The sequence below is a fragment of the Borostomias antarcticus genome, assembly GCF_949987555.1.
Source record: "Borostomias antarcticus genome assembly, chromosome: 7".
Taxonomy (NCBI): domain Eukaryota; kingdom Metazoa; phylum Chordata; class Actinopteri; order Stomiiformes; family Stomiidae; genus Borostomias; species Borostomias antarcticus.
In genome coordinates, this window is record NC_140240.1 from 18,928,578 (window position 1) to 18,953,306 (window position 24,729).

Below are 24,729 nucleotides of genomic sequence, written 5' to 3' on the forward strand. Positions count from 1 at the left end.
TGACATGTGTTGCTTCAATGGCTCAGCGTGCTACTAACCGTTTTCTGCCTCCCCTAGTGCCTCGCCTCTCTCTCTCCCTCCTACCTTCTAATCAGGTCCAGTGGATGCCCCACCGTCGCCCGCAGAGCACCCTGAGTTCGATAGATACCCCCGTGTCAGCTGTGGATGTTGTAGTATTTAGTTAACACACACACACACACGTACACACAGACACACATCAGTCCACATCCGGCTTAGGCCTGGACCTGATGCTCTTAGCCTTTCTTGCTCTGAAACTGTAATTTAATGTAATTTATTGCTCTATAAATGTTCTTAGCCATTAGACAAATATATTCCAGGAGCTTGCTCCAGGTTGCCTGTTTTAATATCTGTGTTGCTTTTATGGCTCTGTGTGCTACTAACCCTGTTCTGCCTTCCCTCTCCCTAGTGCCTCTCTCGCTCCCTCCTATCTTCTAACCAGGGCCAGTGGATGCTCCACTGTCACCAGCAGACCACCCTGAGTCCGATAGATACCCCTGTGTCTGCTATGGATGTCGTAGCATTTAGTTAACACACACACACGTACACACAGACATACACCAGCCCACTTCCGGCTTTAGGCCTGGGCCATGGCAAACACACACCAGTATTTGCCATATGTCTCCTATGATGTTTTTAGCCTCTCTTACTCTGAAAATGTAATTTAATGTAATTTATTGCTTTATAAATGTTCTTAGCCGGTAGACAAACATACTCCAGGAGCTTGCTCGATCGCCTTGTTGAGAGGGGTCAGGGAAGAATTTTTACAACTCACTTATGGCCCCCGGGTGATACTGTTTTTTTGCTTCCCTCTGGAATATGTAGGGGTGGGTCGTATGCCCACCTCCCTTGTTCTATGTAAAGTGCATAGTGTTGCCTCTGGGTATGAAATGCGCTATACAAATAAAGCTTTGATTGATTGATTGATCATATTGCAATAAACAGTGCACACTACAAAACAGGCAGCTAGCAACAAGCCTAGCAATTTACAGTACCTCAGGTTAGCAAGTGAGTAAGCTCATATGTCATGGCTTGTTGGGACATAACGTTAGCTAAGTTTAATTATTCATGTTCCTGACCAATGCACGACCAATGTAAGAAAAGGTATAGCTAGCTACCAATGTAAGGTAAGTATGACTGTTATGTCACATGGCGTGTAAAAAGCCCATTAAATATGACTTGCATCCTCTTTTCACTTCAGCTTTATGTTGTTAGCTAGCTTGCTAAACAAGACACACACGGCTTGCTAGTGACTATTGTGCAGTTGCTAGCTAGCACTAGGCTAGTGCCGTGGCGCCCCGCCAAAGTTTGACATTTCGCCATAAAACACGAAGTCCTCATAACTCCTCCATACATTATCCAATTTGTCCGATGTATCTCAAACTTCATGACGGTTCTGTCCTGAACACATCTATGTGTCAGTATTGCGTCATACTTATAGCACCACCTATTGGTGAAACCAAATGAAATGAAATGAAAAGTCCTCATAACTCCTACATACATTATCCGATTTGCACCAAATTACTGTCGATTCATGAAGGTCGCATTCTGAACACATCTATGCGTCCGTATTGAGTCACACTTACAGCGCCACCTGCTGGTGAAACAGGAAGTACTCATAACTCCTACATACGTTATTCGATTTACTCCAAATTGCTCATGCTTGATGACGGTCACATCTTGAACACATCTGTAAATCAGTATTGCATCATACCTACAGCTCCACCTACTGGTGAAACAGGAAGTCCTCATAACTCCTACATACATTATCCGATTTACTCCAAATTGCACACACTTGATGAAGTTCGAATCCCGAACACATCTGTAGATCAGTATTGAGTCATACTTATAGCGCCGCCTACAGGTCAAGCAGGAAGTCATCATAACTCCTACATGCATTGTCCAATTTCTCAGGCTTCATCAAGGTACCGTCCTGAACACAACTATGCATCGGTATTGAGTCACGCTTAGAGCGCCACCTACTTGTGTCAGGAACTTTCTCTCAGTAATGGACACCGAAATAGCACAGCCTTTAACGGCGCCGCACCCCGACACGTGTGGGGTGCGAGAGCCCGCTCAATGCTTCTCGCAGCCCTAGTTAACATTGATTTCAATAGTATCTTTGTTGATGTTGAGCTTATCCTACGGCAGTGGTACCATGTGGTCCTACGGTGCTACCGTTTGTCCAACATTATGGTAGCGTATGTACTGTGGCGTTTTGATACCGCAGTCTACCGTTGGTACCGGTATACCATGCAACCCTACTTCCAGCACAATAACAGTTCGTAATCCAGCACAATAAGAGCGGGATAGCCGGTTAGCTCAAGAGTTCACAACAACTAGCAGCAGCTTCCATAACATTAATAGTATCGGTCAATAGCTAAAGTAGTTACACTGATGATTCCTGTAACATTAGCTATTTTGCTGCAATGGGTTCAACTTCTGTTTCTGGACAAAGGTAAGGGATAAAAAGATTGGAGTGAAAGGATGAACATGTGGAGGTTTGGGGTATAGTCCCATAAAGTCATCCCCACCGGGGCCTTCAACCCTGATCTCCCGCGTGGGAGTCCATTGTAGTAGTATCCAAACTCAAAACCTCCACATGCCTGCTGGATCCCATCCCCACCGATTTTTTCAAAACTATTTTTGACTCTGTATCCTATGACATTTTATCCATTGTTAATGACTCCCTATCTACAGGTGTCTTCCCACCAATACTTAAAACTGCTCTGGTGAGACCCGTACTGAAGAAAAACAACTTAGACACTTCAGTTTTTAGCAATTTTAGACCAATCTCCAACCTTCCCTTTTTGAGTAAAATTCTGGAAAAAATAGTTTTCAAACAGATTAATGATTTCCTAGCTACAAGTTGTACCCTTGACCTTTTCCAGTCCGGCTTTCGCGCCCACCATAGCACAGAGACGGCATTAGTCAAAGTTGTAAATGACCTCAGAATTAATGCTGACTCCAAAGAGCTTTCTGTTCTCGTCCTCCTGGACCTGAGTGCAGCCTTTGATACTATAGATCATACAATCCTCATCGAAAGACTGGAAAAGTGGGTTGGCCTCTCTGGTCCAGTCCTAAATTGGCTTAAGACCTATCTAACCGGTCGGGATTTCTTCATCGCCCTCGGTGATTATAGCTCAGGAAAGATCCCTATGACCTGTGGGGTGCCCCAAGGATCGATCCTAGGACCTCTACTCTTCAGCCTGTACATGCTGCCCCTTGGCAGTGTCATTAGGAGGCACAACATTAGCTACCATAGCTACGCAGATGATACCCAACTCTATATTTCTGTAACACCCAGTAACTACAGCTTGGTTGACTGCCTTGTCAAGTGTACTACAGATATACATGTATGGATGTCACATAATTTCCTCCAACTAAACCAGGACAAAACAGAAGTACTGATCATTGGAGAAAAAGCTGAAAGAGAGAAACTAGCTGCACACTTAAAAACTCTGGAAATTGACACCAATTGCCAGGCTAAAAACCTAGGTGTCATACTTGACTCAGATCTTAATTTCGAAAACCACATAAAGAATATTACAAAGACATCTTTCTACCACCTAAGGAACATTGCCAAGGTGCAACTCTTTCTCTCTCAGGCTGACACCGAAAGATTAATGCATGCTTTCATCACAAGCAGGCTGGACTACTGCAATGCTCTACTATCAGGCCTACCAAAGAAAGCAATCTCTAAGCTACAAATGATACAGAATGCTGCAGCACGAGTCCTCACTAAGACTAGACGAAGGGCACACATCACACCAGCCTTAAAATCACTACACTGGTTACCAGTCAACTCTAGAATAGACTTTAAAATACTACTACTAGTCTATAAATCTCTCCACAATCACTCACCAGAATATATTTCAAACATGCTTGTTAAGTACATGCCCAACAGACCACTCAGATCCTCGGGTACTGAACTTTTAACAGTTCCAAAAGCCAGGACCAAGAAACACGGAGAGGCAGCTTTTAGTTTCTATGCCCCCAACCTCTGGAACACCCTACCGGAGTGCCTAAGAAGGGCCGAAACAACGGAGGTCTTCAAGCGAGACCTCAAGACATACCTTTTCGACCTAGCCTACAATCACTAGCTAGGAACTTGAGACACAGAAAGGCAGCCTCAAACCTACCTGTGAATCCTCTGTATACATTGGTCCAGTAGATGCCCCACTGTCGCCCGCAGACAATGGATACCCCCGTGTCAGCTGTGGATGTTGTAGTACTTAGTTAACACACACACGTACACACAGACACACACCAGTCCACATCCAGCTTAGGCCTGGACCTGGGCCAAGTTCCCTTTCCCCTCACCCTAACCCGGGTCCGTATCCTTTTCCCACCCCCAACCCTACCCCCGACCCCTGCCTCTAACTGGACCCAGGCACACCTACACTCACGCTCACACACATACAGACATACACCAGTCCTGGGCTCAGATCCCCTCCCCCTCACCCTAACCCGGGTCCGTATCCTTTTCCTACCCCCCACCCTACCCCAACCCCTGCCTCTATCTGGGCCCAGGCACGCACACACACACAGACACACATCAGTGTTTGCCACACCTCTCCCATGATGCTCTTATCCTTTCTTGCTCTAAAAATGTAGTTTGATGTAATGTACTGCTCTATATATGGCTCTGTGTGCTACTAACCCTGTTCTGCCTCCCCTCTCCCTAGTGCCTCTCTCTCTCCCTCCTATCTTCCAACCAGGTCCAGTGGATGCCCCACTGTCACCAGTAGACCACCCTGAGTCCGATAGATACCCCTGTGTCTGCTGCAGATGTCGTAGCAAATAAGTTAACACACACACACGCACACACAGACATACAACAGTCCACTTCCGGCCTTAGGCCTGGGTCCAGTACCCCCTTCCCCTCACCCTAACCCGGGTCCGTATCCTCTTCCTACCCCCACCCTACCCCTGACCCCTGCCTCTACCTGGACCCAGGCACACTCAAACACACACTGACAGACACCAGTCCTGGGCTCAGATCCCCTTCCCCTCACCCGGGTCCGTATCCTTTTCCTACCCCGATCCTACCCCTGACCCTGCCTCTATCTGGGCCCAGGCACATTTATGCACACACAGACATACACCAATGTTTGCCATGTCTCTCCTATGATGTTATTAGCCTCTCTTACTCTGAAAATGTAATTTAATGTTATTTATTGCTCTATAAATGTTCTTAGCCGGTAGACAAACATACTCCAGGAGCTTGCTCGATCGCCTCGTTGAGAGGGGTCAGGGAAGAATTTTTACAGCTCACTTATCTGGCCCCCGAGTGATTACTGTTTTTTGCTTCCCTCTGGAATATGTAGGGGTGGGATGTCTGCCCACCTCCCTTGTTCTCTGTAAAGCGCATTGTGTTGCCTCTGGGTATGAAATGCGCTATATAAATAAAGCTTTGATTGATTGATTGATTGATTGCTTTCACCGCTACTCTACTTGTGCAGTGGATATCGGCGGATTGATTTTGGTGTTCTTTATGTTGGTGTGCTGGGACTACTGCCTCTTGTGGTGCCAACAGAGAAATGCAGGTCAACATTCAACAGAGGGAGGGAGGGAATGATAACCGGACAAACGCTATCCTAGGTGCGCTGGCTTACAGCCACACACAAAAATACAACTGCCGTGTGAAACAACGTCTCGCTGTCTAACATTCAAATCCTAACACTCAAATAAAAACAACAGTGTATGAATTTCAGTTGGGCATTCGTCTTTTCTTTCTTTCTTTTTCTTCTTCTCTGATGTTGAATGTAGTGCCAGTTATTATCCTTAATGACTGGCAGGACTTGTCTGAAGTTCAGGGGCCCAAAAGTGTCCCATTCATGCAGACAGGGCCCAGTCTGCCCGTCTGCCTCTCTCCAGTGACTAGGGGACCCTGCTGATTGAAGGTCATGCTGGTCTGGACCAGTCTGCGACTAGCAACTGGGAAAGGAAGTGCCCGACTCCCATGGATTTGGAGAGGAGTGTGTGTGTGTGTGTGTGTATGTGTGTGTGCCAGGGGACGGTGGAAAAGTACGCTTTTAATGAGCTAAAGGATGAATGACTGGCGTTGGCTGATATCCACTGTGCCACGTTGGGCCCCACCCCCTACACACACACACATTTGGCCTGGTTTGGAGTGCCAGTTTGTGTTCTCAATTCTCAAAGTCTACTGGATATCAATAATGCTATTCCATATTCCCATCAATGTAGAAACACTTACCTACAATTCCTAGGAGGGTTGCAAAATTTCGGGAATATTCGAAGCTGGGAACTGTCCATGTGAATTAACAGGAATTTATGGGAATTAATGGGAATTAACGGGAATAAACTGGGAATTTTGGGGTCATCTATACCAACTTTATTTACCTTGTCATAAACAGAAAAATATAAAATATAAACATTTTGTCTTGTTATAAGCAGACATTTCTAATAACATTTTTAAAATGAAATTTTTTGCTTAATCCATTTGTGATTAGAACTTAAATGGATACTGCAGCCCTCTTAGTGTGTAGGATGCTCGGAATTAGCTGTGCATGTGATGGATGAATGAACAGTACAGGGTTGAAATTCAACTGAATTTGCATTGCATTTTATGTTTTTTCCCCCCTAGGCTACATTTAAGTTCCCTGTTATAGGGGTACGCGGTGGTGTAGCAGTCTAATGTATTGTGTTCCGGTGCAGCTGCCCATCGGGGAACTGGTGGTCTCGTCAGATCTGAGTATGGCCGGATCTCAGAGGGAGTGGCTTATTGAGTCGCCGCTCCCCGAGGGTGGTTAGTTTAATCTCGGCTTGAGAGTTCGTCACAGAACAGCAACCCTGTCTGGTGTTGTAATTACGGTTGTGAGCTGAGATAGTCAAGGAGTTGTCTCTCCCTTTCACATTGCCGACTGGCCGGGTTGTGGAGGAATCTCCAGTTAGTAGGGGGTAACTGGACACTAGATCAGGGTCAATTGGCAAACAAATTTGATTAAAACGGGATAAAATTCTAAAATATGTATATAAAATAAAATGAAAAAAATTGTTGGAAAAACGGTGTTATAGGCTACCAGAAAAAGGTAAACATTTCCTAAATTCCTGAGCTTAACTTCCCATGGTCAATTTCCGGAAAGTAACCAGACATTTTCTACCCCCTTTCAACCCTACCTAAGAGTGGACCAAAATACTGCAAATCATTTTAGAAATTTCTTACAACAATATATACTAATAATACAGTATATAGGCCTATAGTATAGCATTGATACTTATCCTCCACAACAAAATACATCACATCATCAGACTGGTAAAAAAAAAAAACGAATTGAATCAAGAATGTGCAGCACCCTGAGTTCAGAAGCAGAACAGCACCGTGGGACTTCAGGAACTGAACAGCACCCACCTTACAATACACTTACAACACTGACTTCTAACCTGAACATTACAAGTTGAAAATACAGGATTGGTGGTCTTCCTGCTGGACATTTCAGCCTGACGCACCTCCTATGGTGCCTCTTTTTCACATGTGTTCTCAGAGCTTATTGAGGTTCTCCTGTTGTTGGGCTCAGTGAGAGTAGTAGAAGACTACAGGAAGGAGAGAGGTATACCTCATGACCCTGCAGATCATCTCTCTACAGGATGGAGAGGGGAGTACTCCATCATTCTCCCACCACATCCTGGACCCCCCTCACCTCATGAAGGCTTCATTCCAGACTGAGCTCAGCTCAGGCTTTTGTATTATTCGTCTTCTATTAGCTCACTTCCCCTTCTATTAGGTCACGGGTCCTCAAAGTTCGAAGAGCGCTTGTGGTGCTTGTTGCTCATGGAGTGGGCACCCCAACCCCCATGGGATGGACCTAGAAGGGGGAAGTGCACAGCTATCATTCATGATGAATATACCTCACTGTAGTCCAACTGTCCTAGAGCTCTGACAACCAGAAGAGGCCACTTTGACAGAGAATAAACGAATGAGCTTGGTCAAGAAGTACAAAGGTGCTAGTAACAAGAGAAATTAGAGAAATGCTCCTTGATAAAGACCAACTGATTGTGTTCCATGCGGTTTTGGATTGCAAAGGACAATCTCACATAAGAAAATAGAAGACCCAAGGTCCCAAATCGATTAGATATACTTTACCTTATTGTCCCCTTAGGGAAATTTGTCTTGGACTCAATACTGTGCATACATAGATTGCCTCCTATGCACATAATACATATATTGCACATAACCCGTATTGCAGGTACCCCAGTGAAAAAACACATTGGCCCATTGCACAACCCCTACAACCTCATTTAACACCATTCAAAATTCTGATTGAGGTCAGCACAAATGAATGTTTGAAGCGGATTAATTTCCAACTGGGTTCTTTATACCGTCTGCCGGAGGGCAAAAGCTCAAATTCAGCATAAAGGATATAAGATGGGTCAGACAATATTCCCTGTGCCTGCCTGGAAACAGACTGCTCGTATATGGACTGGAGGGTCTGGTGTTCCTCCCTCCCCATGACTTTCATAGCAGTCTGTAGCAGACGAGCAAGCTTAGATTTGAGCTTGACAGTGAGATTGCCATACCATGCAGTCATACCATTACCTAACTATGCTCTCCAATACAGCCTAGTAAAATACAAACATGATTTTCTTGTCCACCCCATGCACCCTGAGTCTATGCAAAAAGTATAATCTCTGCTGTAAACAAGAACACAAGCTTTCCACATGGGTGTTCCAACTAAATGTATTGTCTAAGTGAACGCTAGGACTGTTGCGGTTACCGCAATATTGCAAGGCCACGGTACTGTGAAAAAATTGCGCTACTTCTCAGACAACCGCATCAACCGCGGTAACTAAAGTTTTTTCTTTTTGTTATTATGTTTCATGAGGCTTTTCCCATTAGGGCTGTTAAATAAATATCAGGTATGGACTTGCTTTTTCCTCACTTAGTCTACCCTAAACAAACACACCATTCTGACAGGCCGTGTCTTCAGCATTACACGGAGCTGAGACAGATATTCGAAATTTGTTAATCAATTTCCAAAGCATTTATTTCCATTTGTAAATCAATTTCCGAAGCATGTATTTACAATTAGGCCTAGTAGGCTGTGTAGATAAGGGACACAATAAATGGGACAAGCATATTGTTTTTTTGCCCAATAAACACAATTTCGCTTCCAATCCATGTTGAGGTATTTATGATTCCATGCGTAATAATTCTGAACAGATTTAGGTTCATAACATCTTTCAGAAGTCTGATTGTTAATTCCTTTTGTCAATTATGTGTTTGTTTTTTTTATCACCAGTGAATCAAAGGTTAGCCTACAATTTAAAATGTGAGGGTTTTCTCATGCCTACTGTAGATCACGCGCAACCACCCACGTGCGCATTCCCAAGAGAGCTCGAGCAGACAGAACTCACACATTACCTGCAGGAGGAAACCATCGACCCCAACGGGGATCCCCTCGCCTGGTGGTGCGAAAACATTTGTGCAACGAGCACACCTTCAGAGAGAGTTTTTAGTGCTGCCGGTAACATTGTTACCTCACTCCCATCCTCGCTGAAACCACACAAAGTAGATATGTTGGTGTTCCTTCAGCACAACAAGGACATGAAAACCCGTCTAATTCAGTATAGCCAGTGCCTTCTCATGTAGGCCTACTCTCTACCATACAAGTTAAAGGTCACCACACATGCTAAATCATTTTTGTAATGCGTTTATCATATATATGTTGGTCTCTGATGGTCCTACCAATGTACAAAAGTAGATATCAAACAACCCAGTCGTTTATGGTCAGCACACTTTCTCCTGCCCTGGAAGCTCAACCCTTCAACAAGCCATTCGGAGTTTCAACATTTTCCACGTTGTTACTGACGTTTTGGTGACGTAGATCGAGGAACATTATCATAGTCCCGCCCAGGTTAATATTCATATATCCTTCTATTCCTATGAAACAGGTACCTGACATGAGATGTGGCATTTAGTTCTGTACCACTGGCATTGGGAGGTTATATTAGACTAACACATTAGGTCAAACATCCCAGTTAACTTTGTGTTGGCCGTAATTTTATTGTAGATGGCATAGCGTCATTTAGGGTTATAGGCAGACCTTAATTTGTAAATCTGGAGGTGCCGGAGCAAAAAGTGCTCCCGTGACAGAGGCAACCAAAGCGTCTGAGAGATCCCGGAGAGCAAAAAAACATCAACAAAAAAAGTCACCAGTGTCGGGTTATGGTGGTACATAACCCATTAGACCTAGGTGGCATCAATGCTTTGCCCAAGCCCACATGGACTTACAATTTTAACATTAGCTACATTTCAAATAGGCCTATCCTAGTCACACAAGCCGCGCTGATCATCACGCAACATGCAAATGCCCCCACTGCACAGCATTAACATTAGGCTATAATGCCAGTGGTGTAGTGGGGATTTTTTTAGTGGAGGAACGCCATTTTAATTAGGTAATCACAAAGAATGCCGCCTGTGCGCACGCGCACAGTGCACACACAAAAGTAGGCTTACAACCAAGGGGGTGGATGGGGCTTCGCCCAGACGTAACTCACAGGCGGCCATCTTGGGACGGGGTCGCTCTGGATCACTCTGGATGCAATAATGTAAGTAAAGTGATCTGCACACACAAAAATACTCATAATTCGCTGACATTCTGACCGACTTACAAACGGTTTGGTTTGTTACAAACATATTTTTTTCTTCATATCATTTAATCTTTATTTAACAATGTTGAAATTGCAGCTTTTCATTCCAAAAAACGACTTGCTAATCATGCAACTTGGCTAGGCTAGTGCCAGCTATCACGGCTGAGAACAGCTAAACCACAATCGAGATTTTCAATTATTTTATACCAATATCGATGTTATGACAACCCAATCTTTTGTCTAAATGACTATCATTGTGGACATGGTTGTATTTATTAGCTAGCCAATAACAAAGAGGTTTACAAGACTGTAGTAGAAATGGCCGTTGGATGTAACTATGTTAGTGTAACTAATGTTAGCCAGCTCGTAGTTCGTCCAACGACCATTCTTACAGTAACGTAAGGGGCAATTTTACAACATTGGGACAGACAAAAGTGTCCAATGTGTCTGCTGTCTGCTTTTGCTGTCTGTTTTTTTATGCACTTGTGTTCAATATTTTTCAGGTTCTACAGGTGTCAAAATGGTATGCATGTGTAACGCAGCAATACTGTACCAGCTGGTCTTTGAACTTTCAAAAAGTTGAATCACTGAACCTGCTCTTTAATAAAACGATGGGAGTTTTACCTCTACTGTGTGCATATCTTTTCCCTTATACTTTGAACTCTGCTTGTCCTGCACCTGGGATTGTGGATGTGCATGTACTATCCTATATGAAGCTCTCTTGCTCCAGTGTGTTTGCTATCTGCTGTTTTCTTTGTTGGAATTCTTGTGTGTTCAGTGTTTTACAGGTTCTATAGGTGTCAACTGGTACATATATGTGATGCTATCTTGCTCTAATGTGTTTGCTGTCTGCGAATTTGTTTCTGTTCGAATTCTCTCGTGTTCATCCCCCCCAGATAGGGTCATACATACCATTTTGAAACATGTACTATGTTAATGCAGGTGTCAAAATGGTATACTTCATGGTCTACATGCTCTGTTGTAAATTGATTTTAGCAGGTTTAGCGTCCTAGAAGTACAGAAGTAATTTAGGACCCTAAACCTGACACTGATTATACTTTAAAGATCAGGGAGGCAAACTAGTCAGCTTTAGGTGACTGTCATAGAAATTGTAGTTTCACACTACCACCCTCAACCTTTCACATGCAACCACCCTAGCTGTGCTAACCTAATTTACAGGATGACATCTCCAGGAGGTTGACAGACCTTCAGTCTGGCCTACAGTGACTTTTCTTTGTTCCATTGTCCCTGAGACCTATTCAAGATTTACCGCCCTTTCTAATGTGTCTCAACTCTTGACCACTGTGGATGACATATGCCATTTATTATGACGTGTACACATGGGTTAGCCAATCAAATCCCTGGAAGCATCATACCTGTGTATTGCTTGAATATAAGACCCTGCAACACCTTTCGACGGCACTTCTGTTGGATACCACTCACGTGCGTTATCCTGAAGTCCAGCAGTCTCTCAGAGAGGGACAGAGAGAGAGAGGGACTTGACTCTGACTCTCAGATAGCAGGAGGGCAGGTAGAGGCACCAGGGCAGGTAGCTCCCTCACTCATCATTTTCTCTCTCACACACACACTCTCTCTCTCACACACACACACACTCGCACTTTGTTAGTGTCAGAGGCTCATTAGATGGTAGGAAGGGGGGAGAGAGGGTGGGAGATATATTAGACCAGTGAGATGTCCAGGCCCTCTGCCCTGGTGTGTGGCAGCTGTTAGTGTCAGAGGGGAAGCCTCGTTCAGACTGCACGATTGCCATCTCTGAGGGATCTCTATTAGATGATGGTCAGCTGGCTCTTTTTAGCAACTGCAGTCATTTCAGCTTCCACTGGCACATTTTCTCCCAGATTTTTTTTTTTCAGAACTGACATTTTTAGGGCTCATGTCCGCAGTTTTTGTACAGTAGATGGAAATGTGGCCCATTGAGTTGTTTGTCAGGGTGTTACCTGTATTTTCATTAAAAAAGACTGGGCACGACACTGGATGTTATTTAATATTGATTATTATGTATTAAAGTCCTGTCTCGTTTACCATGATTTGTGTATGACTACTTCTTTGCTATCCGCATATAAATTAACAATGTTAAAAATTCTCCCGGGGGGGGCATGCCCCCCGACCCCCCTAGAGGGTCGGAGGTCCACCCCCCATAGCTGCCCAAAATCCTGTGGGAAACACTGGATGATGCATTACATCTTAAATGGTGTTGATAGACTCGCGTTGAGGTATCTGATTAGCAGGAGAACATTTACGCTGAGTTATCAAAAAATTTTAGTTTTCACCAAACACCCTTGCCGTGGTGCCCCGCCAAAGTTTGACATTTCGCCATTAAACACGAAGTCCTCATAACTCCTCCATACATCATCCAATTTGTCCGATATATCTCACGCTTCATGACGGTTCTGTCCTGAACACATCTATGCGTCAGTATTGTGTCATACTTATAGCGCCACCTATTGGTGAAATAGGAAGTCCTCATAACTCCTACATACATTATCCGACTTGCACCAAATTGCTGACGAATCATGAAGGTCACATTCTGAACACATCTATGCGTCGGTATTGAGTCACACTTACAGCGCCACCTACTGGTGAAACAGGAAGTACTCATAACTCCTACATGTTATCCGATTTACTCCACATTGCTCAGGGTTGATGAAGGTCGCGTCCTGAACACATCTGTAGGTCAGTATTGAGTCATACTTATAGCGCCGCCTACAGGTCAAGCAGGAAGTCATCATAACTCCAACATACATTTTCCAATTTACACAACATTTCTCACGCTTCATCAAGGTACCGTCCTGAACACATGTATGCATCGGTATTGAGTCATGCTTAGAGCGCCACCTACTGGTGACAGGAAATTTCTGTCAGAACTGGACACCGAAATAGCACACCCTTTAACGGCGCCACACCCCGACACGCGTGGGGTGCGAGGGCCCGCTCACTGCTGCTCGCAGCCCTAGTTATTATTAGGGCCCGAGCACTGGCAGTGCGAGGCCCTATTGAAATTGTAAGGATTATTATTCTTCTCCTTCTACCTTCTTCTTCTTCTCCCCAAACAAATGCCTTTTTGGCAGCCTAAACATCGATGAAAATGGATGGAAGGATGTATACCCTGACTTTGACTCCACAAAAATGTAGACCAATCAGAAACCGCTTTTTTTTTTCTTTTTTCCCCAAGCTCATAAAATAAATATGGGTCGCACATAAATCGGCAGGGTCGGTTGGCAACCAGAAACAAACTTTTTTTTTAAGGCCTAACCACCTCCTAAACCGACCCCCTCCCGGAGGATTATTAAAGTTCATCTACCTACGCCTTATGGCTCCTAACATCATAAGCAGTGAACAAGCCACCACAAAGCAATACAGCATCTGCTCTACTGCTCCCACCACAGAGTATATCCTGCCAACCGACCACACGACACAGAACTGACCATAAATGCGGTCCCACAAATAAACCCAGGCCATTTTTTTTGCACAGCACCCCCCTATCCCCACATCAATAAAGTGTGGTTGGTTCAAGATATTAGCATCTTTCCTGTCCTCTCTTCCCTAGGAAAACAAACAGGGTTGAGTGTCCGTGTGGCCTCTGGCTCGCCCCTGCCTTGGCTGGATAATGTATACAGGGAGGAAATGCATTCACCAGAGTAACGTAAACAGACACTGTATGGTGCCTCTTGTCATGTCATTGCATTCTGGAGGTCATGAGGGCTATCCTGTCCAGTTTAAAGAGATTGTTCACCCACATTTCAAGATAGATGTTTCCTAAAACTGGCCTAGATTTGTTAGATAACCATGACTGAAGGAAGCACCTTAAGGTCGTCTGGCACAGGTCTACTTTCTGTCCCCAGAGTTAAAACAAAACATGGAGAAGCAGCATTCAGTTTTTATGCTCCACATATCTGGAACAAACTTCCAGAAAACTGCAGGTCTGCTGCAACTCTTGGTTCTTTTAAAACAAGCCTGAAGACTTTTCTTTTTGCCACTGCTTTCTAAGAGGAGCTATGTTTATCAGTATACTGCACTGTAACTTTTATTCCTGTATTCTATTTGTCCTGCTTTTTGTTTAAATATCTATAATGACTTGCTTTTTGTTTTAATGCTTTTAATTTGTCCTGCCTTTTGTTTTAAATGTCTATAATGTCTTGCTTTTTGTTTTAATGCTTTTAATGTCTCATGTAAAGCACCTTGAATTGCCCTGTGGCTGAAATGTGCTATATAAATAAACTTGCCTTGCCTTGCCTTAAGTCAATTCCACACTCTTCATTTCATGCCGGCTAAAAAAAATCTTTCATGCAGAGGATTTGATCAAGGATGTTCACTGACTGACCATAGCATACATGGGTGCAGATCCCGGGGGGGACATGTCCCCCCCCAATTTCTGAAAAACACAAATTGACCCTCCCCCCCCCCCCCCCCCCCCGATTTTTTTTTATTTCTAAATAACCTAAATGATTGAAATTTAACAAATGTATTTTCCGACTCCACATTCCCAATTCTAAAATAAATGAAATTTGTGGAACAAATATTTTTATAAATATATTTTACAACTCCACATTCCATCTCTAGCCTACTAGACCTCCCTCCCTGCTCTGCTGCAATGCAACTGTGGGCGGGTAACTTTATTAAAAAAACATTTTCACTTTCTCTCTGCCATTGGAACGTGGCCATCTTCCAAAAGGGCTTTGAGAGGGGAGTCTTTACATGAGATTTTCACTGACGACACATACATAAACTTTATACAACTGAAAGTATAGCAAACTACTTCTGATTTTGGAAAGATATTTTCCAATGAGAAATGGTCTCGTTTCTGTTAAAAAAATACCTGGTCTTGGAAAGTTCCCAAGCCTCTTCCTGGATTCCAAGGCAGGAATTTGGGAGTTTGGAGTGACAAAGGTGGCATTCATGGTTGTAGGTGCAGAGGGGATAGACTGACCCTATGTAAGCAAAGCCGATTGGCTGAAACGTGAACCACAACTGAAACCTGCATAAACCGCCGCCATTAAAACATGAGATCTTATTGGGAGCTGAACAACAAGCACAGTCTGCCTAACCAATCAGGTAACCTCTATCCTGGTATGCGACTGGAGTTGGATGCTTCATCATGCACCCCAAAGGGGTATGCAAACCAGGTCAACCAATGAGCATTGAAAGGTCATTGAAAGGCATGATAAACATTCTAATTGCAGGACATGATCATTGCAATATACAGCCGATGACAGTTATAGGCAACTGTTATCAATCACTTGAGAGTTCTAGTTTCCATCTTCCTTCACAGGAGATGCCTCCTACACAAAGCTTGACTTTGGTCCGTTTGGGCCAAAAAGACCCTGTGGTTTATCACATCACCTCACACCCAGATCTGGTACAAAAACACTCTTTACCACACACAGATCTGGTACAAAGATGGGCTTTGACGCAGAGTGGCAACCCACCCACTAGGGGCAGGATACTGTGACTGGTTTCAGTTCAAGTTCCATTTAAAATCCCTACATCGGTCTCATCAGTGATACAGGGCGATGAGCGGCATTCCATTCATCTGCAGGCTACCCACAGCGAAAGACAGAGCCCCTCGGAGTTGGAAGATGTTCTGGAGTGACCTCAAGGGTAAAATATAGAATAACCACCGCAGAAGCCAACTATAGAGGAACTACCACAAGGCCTGGACTATAGAATAACTGGTGGGAACGTTCATCTATAATGTGGGCTTCCCCCCTGGCGTAATTTCATACCGACCCAATTTCTCTGCTATATTGCGGTTATGGTGGAGAGGGTTCAGGTCACTCAGTGGGTCCGAGGATGCGAGCAGACTCATATTGCTGCAATCGCTCAGGGTTGATTCGGACCACCTGTCCTCTGGAGGAACCAGCCATTAAATTGCTGGAGCTACAGGGGTTTAAACAAAGCCAGCCTGTGAAATACGACCAGGTTGGACCTGCCGGACACAGAGAGTGTGTTTGTATGTGTATGGGGGTGGGGATTAACTGGTTCATAAAAGCACTCATGACTACCTTACAAAGAAATGTGAGCTTCAAGCCATTCCTTTCAAGGTATGTTTGACCACCATTGCTAAGGGGCAACGTCTAATGTATTACTGTGTACAATTGCGATTTTGTGTTTTTGTAATCCAGTCACATCATCATGTTTACTCATAACATAACTTTGTTGTCTCCTAAACTTCATAGTGAATTTAAGAAGACTATTAATGTACATTTCTAAATTGTCCATTTCTCATCTTCAATCCCTTGATCAAACTCCCAACAGAAAAGTTTCCATAATTAAGTTAACCACCTATCAACAGTTGAGTGGTGTTACAGTCAAACACCTCAGCATGTTCAGCTGCTGATATCCCTGTGGTAACATAAGTCTATATTCCCAAAAGCCCTGATAGACCAGGGCCCTGCAATATCACACTGGGATGGGGTTGGGAGACTGGGACTGGGTTGTTTGGAGGGGGGGAGTGGGGGGGGGGGTCACAAGGCCAAGCGGAGGGGCCGTAGGGAGCAGGAAGTGGGTTGTTTATGCAGCTGCTACATCAGCAAGGGCCCTGGCGTCAGGCTGGACATGACCAAACAGGTGCCCCCCATCCTTAGAGATTTAAGCAAAGGGGTGGGTGACAGGGGTCTGGGGACCATTCAGGAGGGGAGACTAGAAACTGACCAGGGACCGACTCGACGAAGGGTTCCTCTCCTAAATGCATGGTGATTAGGGTTCTGAAGGGGTTCCTCTCCTAAATACATGGGGATTAGAGTTGCCAGGCTGTGGTTTGCAATATGACTTTATACAACAGGTAGGGATGTAACGGTATGAAAATTTCCTACCACGATTATAGTGACCAAAATTTCCGCAGTTATCGGTATTATCACGATATTATTATTTTTTTTTTTTTTAAATATGCTGAAAATGTTCACTAAGTACTGAGACAGTCTTGAATCCTTTTAACAACTTTTATTTTAAAAAACAAAAATAACATAGGGAAAGCCAGGCCTCTCAACAGTTGAAAGGGCATCATGTCCTTTGCTATGTAATATGGAAGGGCAGCAGTGAGGTATTTGGCATTTTTGAATGTGGCTGCGTAAGTGTATAATTTCCTCTGAAGTCAAAACTGGGAATGACGTCGGACTATATGTCTATGGTAGCCTATTTACCGTGGTTATTCAAAGCACGGTAATCGAACACGATTTTAATTATATTTTATTTTTAAACGGTAATACTAATCGTCAGGAATTTTCACCGTGGTTTACCGTGAAACCGGTAACCGTTTCATCCCCAACAACAGGTACATGTAGTTCTGACCGCACATTGTGATTGGACGAGAGGCATTCTGAACCGTGCATATAGATCTGATATACACATGGTTTACAAAGGTTAAATCACCTGTACATGTATCACTGCGCTGCTGGCTGTGTGCTTGCGATGGTCACAATCCCCACCCACACATGCATCTATTTTTTGTTGTCACTCCAGGATGCCCCCTTGCTAGTAATGTTTCAAAAAAACTTTCCTGGACATCATATCAGTGAGTGTTGTCTCTGCCTGCAGTGCTCTCCCTGGCTTTGCTTACCATGCACCAAACTGCTAAATTAATTGGGGGAGAATATCTCAACATCACAATATCTTTAGAGAGCTCTGTAAACTAGCCAGTTAACTGGCACTCACAGCAAGCAAGCTAGCTGGTATATTTCAAAAATGATCCAGGATTACCTGGTTCCATTCTTAAAGAAGGCCACAGAGAAAACTTGAGTGAAGCGAATGCGACCAATATAAGGAGATATAATCTCTGCAGCTGTTCTCCTCTGTGCTGTCACCACAGCCAGCATGGCGGAGATGGTATCGCAGATTCATAATGAGCCTTTGACCTGCCTGAGCACAGCTGCGGTTCTCTGTCCGAAACATAACCGAGAACCCAAGAAGACCCCCCTGCCTTAATAGATTCATCAATATAGAGCCTATCATTTCAAAGTGGCCAGGAAAGATGATACAGGCAACACCAGTCCTGGGAGACTCCAAATCAGTTTGAAGGTTCTTGTTCTGACTCTCAGATAAAATTAAGTACCAGCACTCACTTGTTATCCAAACTTTCGGACGATTTTAATACAAGCTTATGGCATGGGCCAACAAACATATCAGCCTATATGGCCTTCCTCTGCATTTACCTTGTTCTCTGACAACATACCTAATGAGAAGAATCAACCAATCATCTTAAGTATTTGGACAATTAGGTGGTAAACGGGGTTACAAGGTTTCTACAGAGTAGAGCTCAATTAAAAGCCTGCACATACACTTGGAGTGGACCCACTCGGAGAATAACTGACCAATCAGGGCTGATTTGGTGAACCCACGAGGAGAATAACTGACCAATCAGGGCTGAGTGGAATATGTAGGGGTTGGTCGTATGCCCACCTCCCTTGTTCTCTGTAAAGCGCATTGTGTTGCTTCCGTGTATGAAATGCGCTATACAAATAAAGCTTTGATTGATTTATTGATTGATTGAGTGTGGTGGCTAGGATGAATCACCAACTATTATTTGGAGGCGTCAACCCTATCAAGTCACTGAACCTGCTTTTAGAAACGTAAAACAGAGACTGTTTAATTACTCAGTCCACCTAAACCCCCTCCCTCTCCCTAATTACCCTTCAGTGGAACATACCCATACCCAGAGTGGTTGATTTATAACATCCACCCTAAGCATGGCTCGTTCCATTCACAAGTGTGTGTGTGTGTGCGTAGGGGGGGGGGGGGGGGCTCTCATTCTGAAAACCCCAAAAAGGTCAAAGGCACTCAACACTTGGGAGGCATTTGAGAAACAAATGCATTTCCCTAGGAGAATCCAGGCCAGGTCCAGCCTGGCTTATGTGCGTGGTTGGCTTGTTTCTGTCCAGGACTGGTAGGTTGGAAGCTAGTCATGCCACTGAAATAGCTGTGATATGAAATGACATTAAATAATGTCTGATAAATTAAGATAGGTCTTGTGGCCTGGACACGTCAGTTCCAGTGCTTCCAATGCTAATGCTAGAGGGGGATGTTAGCTCATGAGCTCACAACAACTAGCAGCAACTTCCATAACATTAATGGTAGCGGTCAGTGGCTAAAGCACAGTTACACTGATGATAAAGTCATCCCCACCGAGTCTTGAACCCTGCTCTCACCACTACTCTACTTGTGCAGTGGAGATCGACGGGTTGGTTTTGGTGTCCTTCTTCCAGTCCCTAGTGTGGGTTGGGGTTAGAATAAGGGTTGGGGTTGGGACAGGATCTGATCTATACGGCAAGGGGTAAAGGTTGGAGTGAAAGGATGAACATGTGGAGGTTTGGGGTATAGTTCCATAATGTCATCCCCACCACACCCCAGTCTCCCGGGTGGGAGTCCGATGCTCTCACCACTATTCTACTTGTGCAGTGGAGATCTGCAGGTTGATTTTGGAGTTGTTCTTGATTTTGGTGTGCTGGGATTACTGCGTCTTGTGGTGTCAACAGAGAAATGCAGGCCAACATTGTCCGGAGTAACGGAGGGAGGGAGTGATAACAAACAAATGCTATACTAGGTGCACTGGCCACGCATAAAAAAGCTTGCTTTCTGTGCCTTTGTGAGTGATGCATTCTGAGAGGTCCCTGCCTGTCGAGATAGTTAGGTGAGGTTTACAGCCCTGTTCCTGGGGGGTAGTTTGGGTCCAGGCCAGGGCCAGGTTTACAGCTCCTTTCCTTGTCAAGCTTAGCTTTGTAATTTCACTTCTAGCGGAAGTGGTAAATCAAAACTGAAATGAGCATTGGACAATAAGTGTTACCCTAATTTAAGTATTTCTTCAAGTTTCAATGAAGGTAAGCCACGTTCCAGCCCTCAGCTGTATATTAACAATGTATTCCGCTGCTAAATCAGCCAAAACTCCTAAAAGCCCAGACAGGTCAGTGAAACCAAAGCAGACCGTAACCCTTGATGACAGGCCTGAGCCATAGATCTCCTTCCGTGTGCTGCTCAGGCCTGGCTCTAACATCCAAGGCCAGGCTGTTTTTTCTGTGTTGTTCAGGCCTGGCTCTAACGTCCAAAGCTAGGCTGTTTCTCGGTGTGAGATTTTGAATGCGATGCAATTAGCAGTCTCCTTTGCTGGGGGGCACAGCTTGTGGTGTGATTACTCCCCAACTCCGACCCCCAAACCCCCCCCCCCATACCTCCTCGGGGTGGACCTCACGCTAGGAGCGGCGTGGGCGAGCGCTGTGCACCGCAGACAGAGCGGAGCCCCTGACAAACAAATACACCCCTACGGGTGGGACAAAATTCAATAAACATTCAGAGAGGCCAACAGCAGAATATATTGAAAGTCCAAGAAAATAGTGTATGGAGGCTCATACAAAAACCGGCAAGCTTTCTTGAACTCACACTTTGATAGTCTAGTCAGATTAAGTGGTCATTTTTTCCAACTGAAATAAACTTGCCATTAAGGGGACATGCATCTACCGAAGTTCAAGTTCTCATCCCTTAAGTTCCACAGCCCTCCTCTTTCATATGACATCAAATCTAAAATGCCTTTTCTGTGGTATTACTAAATTCAGCTCGAGAAAAGAGAGTGAGCTTAATGAAAAGCATATGGACTTCAATTTAATTACACTCAATGCTGATCTTATAACAAGAACCACTTGTTCTCTGCGTCGAACGCAGGGGTTTCACCATGCTGCCTCCCAGGGTTCAGACTTGACTGAAACATGTTCTTAAAACATGCCTTTCCAGAGAAGTTTCCTGTTCAATAAAAGCTACAAAATCAAACAAACGATTACAGATTTTTTTAAAGGATAAATACCAATACATTAGTGAACTTGCTCTAGGTTGGCAGACAGGGCCACTGCTGTACTCCTGACTGGAAATGGGCTGCGTTCAGAATCGCATACTTTGCATACTATATAGTATGCCACATGATGCAGTATGTCAAAAATACCAGGATGTCCTACCACATCCGGTCGTATTTTTTAGTATGTAAGCCAGCACACTTTTCTGTCTATTCTGACACACAATCTGGGGACACCGACATGGTGAGGAATCAACATAAGATCACTGTTGGCCACAGGTGGGTGGGCCAGGTGGGCCAGCGTGTACTTAATAACCGCCCTGCCCCTGGTCAGACGTTTCTCGGTAATGAAAGGCCATCTTCAGGCACGACAGCCCCTCTGTTCGTATGGCGGACTGCCGTAGCTGTCCAGTGGTGGGGGAACACTGAAACGTACAGTTAAGGTTAGGCCTTACTTACCAATCAGATCAGTGTTCATAAGTTTTGGCTTGTTTACAATCAATCACAGCTTTCAACTAAAAAAGTGCTTCAGATTCAAAATGTTCACATCTTATGTCTTTTTGTCCCGGACCAAAACAGCGGCATCTCCGCCTCTGACACACAATCCAGCAGCACTGTGGAAATTACGTCACATGTGCGAGTCGCAACAGCCATGGACAATGTCGCTTTATTGACTGCGACGAATGTGGTCAAATTACATGGCACAATGTTATGACATAGTAGTATGTCCCAATTGTATGCGTACTGCGTGCAATGTAATACTTTCTATGGTCAGCTGTAGTACGTACTGGTAGTAAAAAGAAGTATGCGAATCGGAATGCAGCCATGGTGTCTGTAGATTTCCCTTGATGCTTTGTGGCTTTTCAGCAGCTTTGGCTTTGCCTCGTTTACAACGAGGGGAAGCAGAATGTTCTGATTGGCTCGGAGTAAGAGCAAAATGTTCTGATTGGCTCAGAGTAGGAGCAGAATGTTCTGATCGGCTCTGTGTATGGCAACTAAGGGCTTCAAAATTCACAAAACCCATCTTCAAGTATGTATGTTAACTTTAATAATAAAACATACTCTACTCTGGGAGTCACTGTTAAACGCATATACCTTATTTTCGGCATTTCTCACAAATGCCATAATTTTTTCCCGTAGGGATTTAGAACTCAGAACCAAATGGCGCGATGCTAAGTTAAGGGGAGACACGGTAGGTGAAAACATCGTTTTTCAACGCCCTGGTCAAATTTGAGATTTTGTGCTAGTTTGCTTCCATAACATGTCTTCTTTCATACTAGTGGAAATAAAACATCAAAAATACGCATTTAGATGTTTATTTTACTTCATTTAGTCTGTTTGCGTCTGTAGATTCTTCCTAAAATCACCAAAAGTTAGCATCTTTTCGCAACGTCTCGCAGCGTTTCTTTCGTCTGGACCGGGTCATGCCGGGTATCATTGGATTGGTCTCTCTCTCTAACACAATGTTATCGCAACCAATCCTGATAGTTTCATTTGTATCAGCTTCATTTGTATCAGCAACCAATCGTGGAAATACAAAGGCGGGTTTGATGCTAACCGTGAAATCTCATTGGCTGTTGTTGATTTCTGAGAACGTGATTGGTTCAGCGTGTCATGTGACACGTTTCCACTTCCTTATATCTAATCCAAACAATGCCGTCTGTAAAGCGTTCTAAACGTAATAAGCAACAACGACAACAGTGTTTGCCCGCAAGGTTGAACAGAAAACAAGAGAAACTAAATGGAAAGGTTTATATTTATGAGATATAAAGTGCCTATTCGCGCAAGTTGTCATTAGCCGGTGCTAGCATGTCCAGTGAGCAGCAGGGAGATGAGGCTAGCGTTAGCATGTCCAGTGAGCAGCAGCGAGATGCGGCGCGTTTGAATGAGTTGATAACTGGGTTGATTTGTCCTAATTGTGCAGGGACTGGTCTTAAAATTAACATAGATCCTCAGAATAGTGGGTTCTGTAGTACTTTGCTCTTAGAGTGCAGTCTTTGTGAGAAATGGCTATCGCAAAAGTGTCTACACATCGACTCGGCTTCATGATACAACTAGGAATGATGTTGCATTTGATGTCAATGTGAGGATGGTCCTCTTAGCGCACGAGTTAGGGTTGGGGTATGCAGCTCTCCAAAAGATTAGTAAAGTGTTGGATCCCAGGGCTTCATCTGAAAACGTATCAGAAACATGACAAGAGGGTGACAGGTAGGCTATTGAAACGTGTTCCCTCTTTCTCTCTCTCTCTCTCTCTCTCTCTCTCTCTCTAGCCAATATCAGAAGCCTATACATATGCACAGTAGTCTCCCTCTCTCTACCTGTGGCATTTCTACATGCATCCATAAACTGACCAAATAAACTGTTTTAATTTCAGTTGCTGAAATAGAGAGAGGTCTGGAGTCCTTGCACAGAAGCAGAGAGCAGATTAGGCAGGCATATGCAGATGTGGACCCAGAGGTAGGTAAGCTGACTGCCAATAAATGCAAAATGTTACAATATTATTACAGTTATTGAGAATTATTACAATAATTCTCAATAACCAGCGTTCAGTGGACAACATGAAGGCGGCAATATGGGGTAGTCTGCTTCACTGATGACAACCCCATGCGCACCAGGAACATATTGTGGTTTTAGGACAGTTTTGGGGACTGCAGCTGAGTGGGTTCTACAGACCAGCTGCTTAGAACAGTTTTGTGAACTGCAGCTGAGTGGGTTCTACAAACCAGCTGCCTAGAACAGTTTTGTGGATAGCTAGTGTGGTGCCATCTGAGGAGTGACTCTGTAGACCTATGACGGCGTAGCTTGATGTCTCCTATGGTGTTGCTTTTGACGATGGTTATATCACTTGTTTGTTTGGCAATCTATATTTAGCTTCTATTGGTGTTTACCCTGCATTGTTTACCACATCTTGTCCTGTGTATTTATGAATCAGCTTACTCTTCATGTTCATTCATTCATTCATTCATGTTTTCTCCATGTAAAACGCTTTAAAAAACACAAAGTTAGATAATCTGTTTTCTCATGCATGTCCTCGTCAAATGTGTCTATCTTTGTCCATGATCTGTTTAACAAAATAATACAAGCTTTCTAAAAGGGAATGTTCTCTTCCCTACTAACATTGTCTCGTCTCTAGTCTCGTCTTACTAACACCCCACTCGTGGGCTGTACCTTGACGTGGTGAGCGGGCTTCCAACTAAACAGGTCTTGCTTCTCTATACAAAATGTCTACTCCTGGACTATTTTGAATCCACAACATGCTGTGTTATTCAGTTTTCAGTTTCTATGTGTTTTCAGATGTTGTGTAATGT

General features: G+C 44.1%; 1 protein-coding gene across 1 annotated transcript in view; it reads right to left on the minus strand.

Annotated features, from left to right (window-relative positions):
- Positions 1-24,729, minus strand: part of LOC311311082 (inactive tyrosine-protein kinase 7-like) — a gene marked incomplete at its 3' end in the record, with an annotated part of 105,485 nt that overhangs the window by 63,490 nt on the left and 17,266 nt on the right. The window lies entirely within an intron of this gene.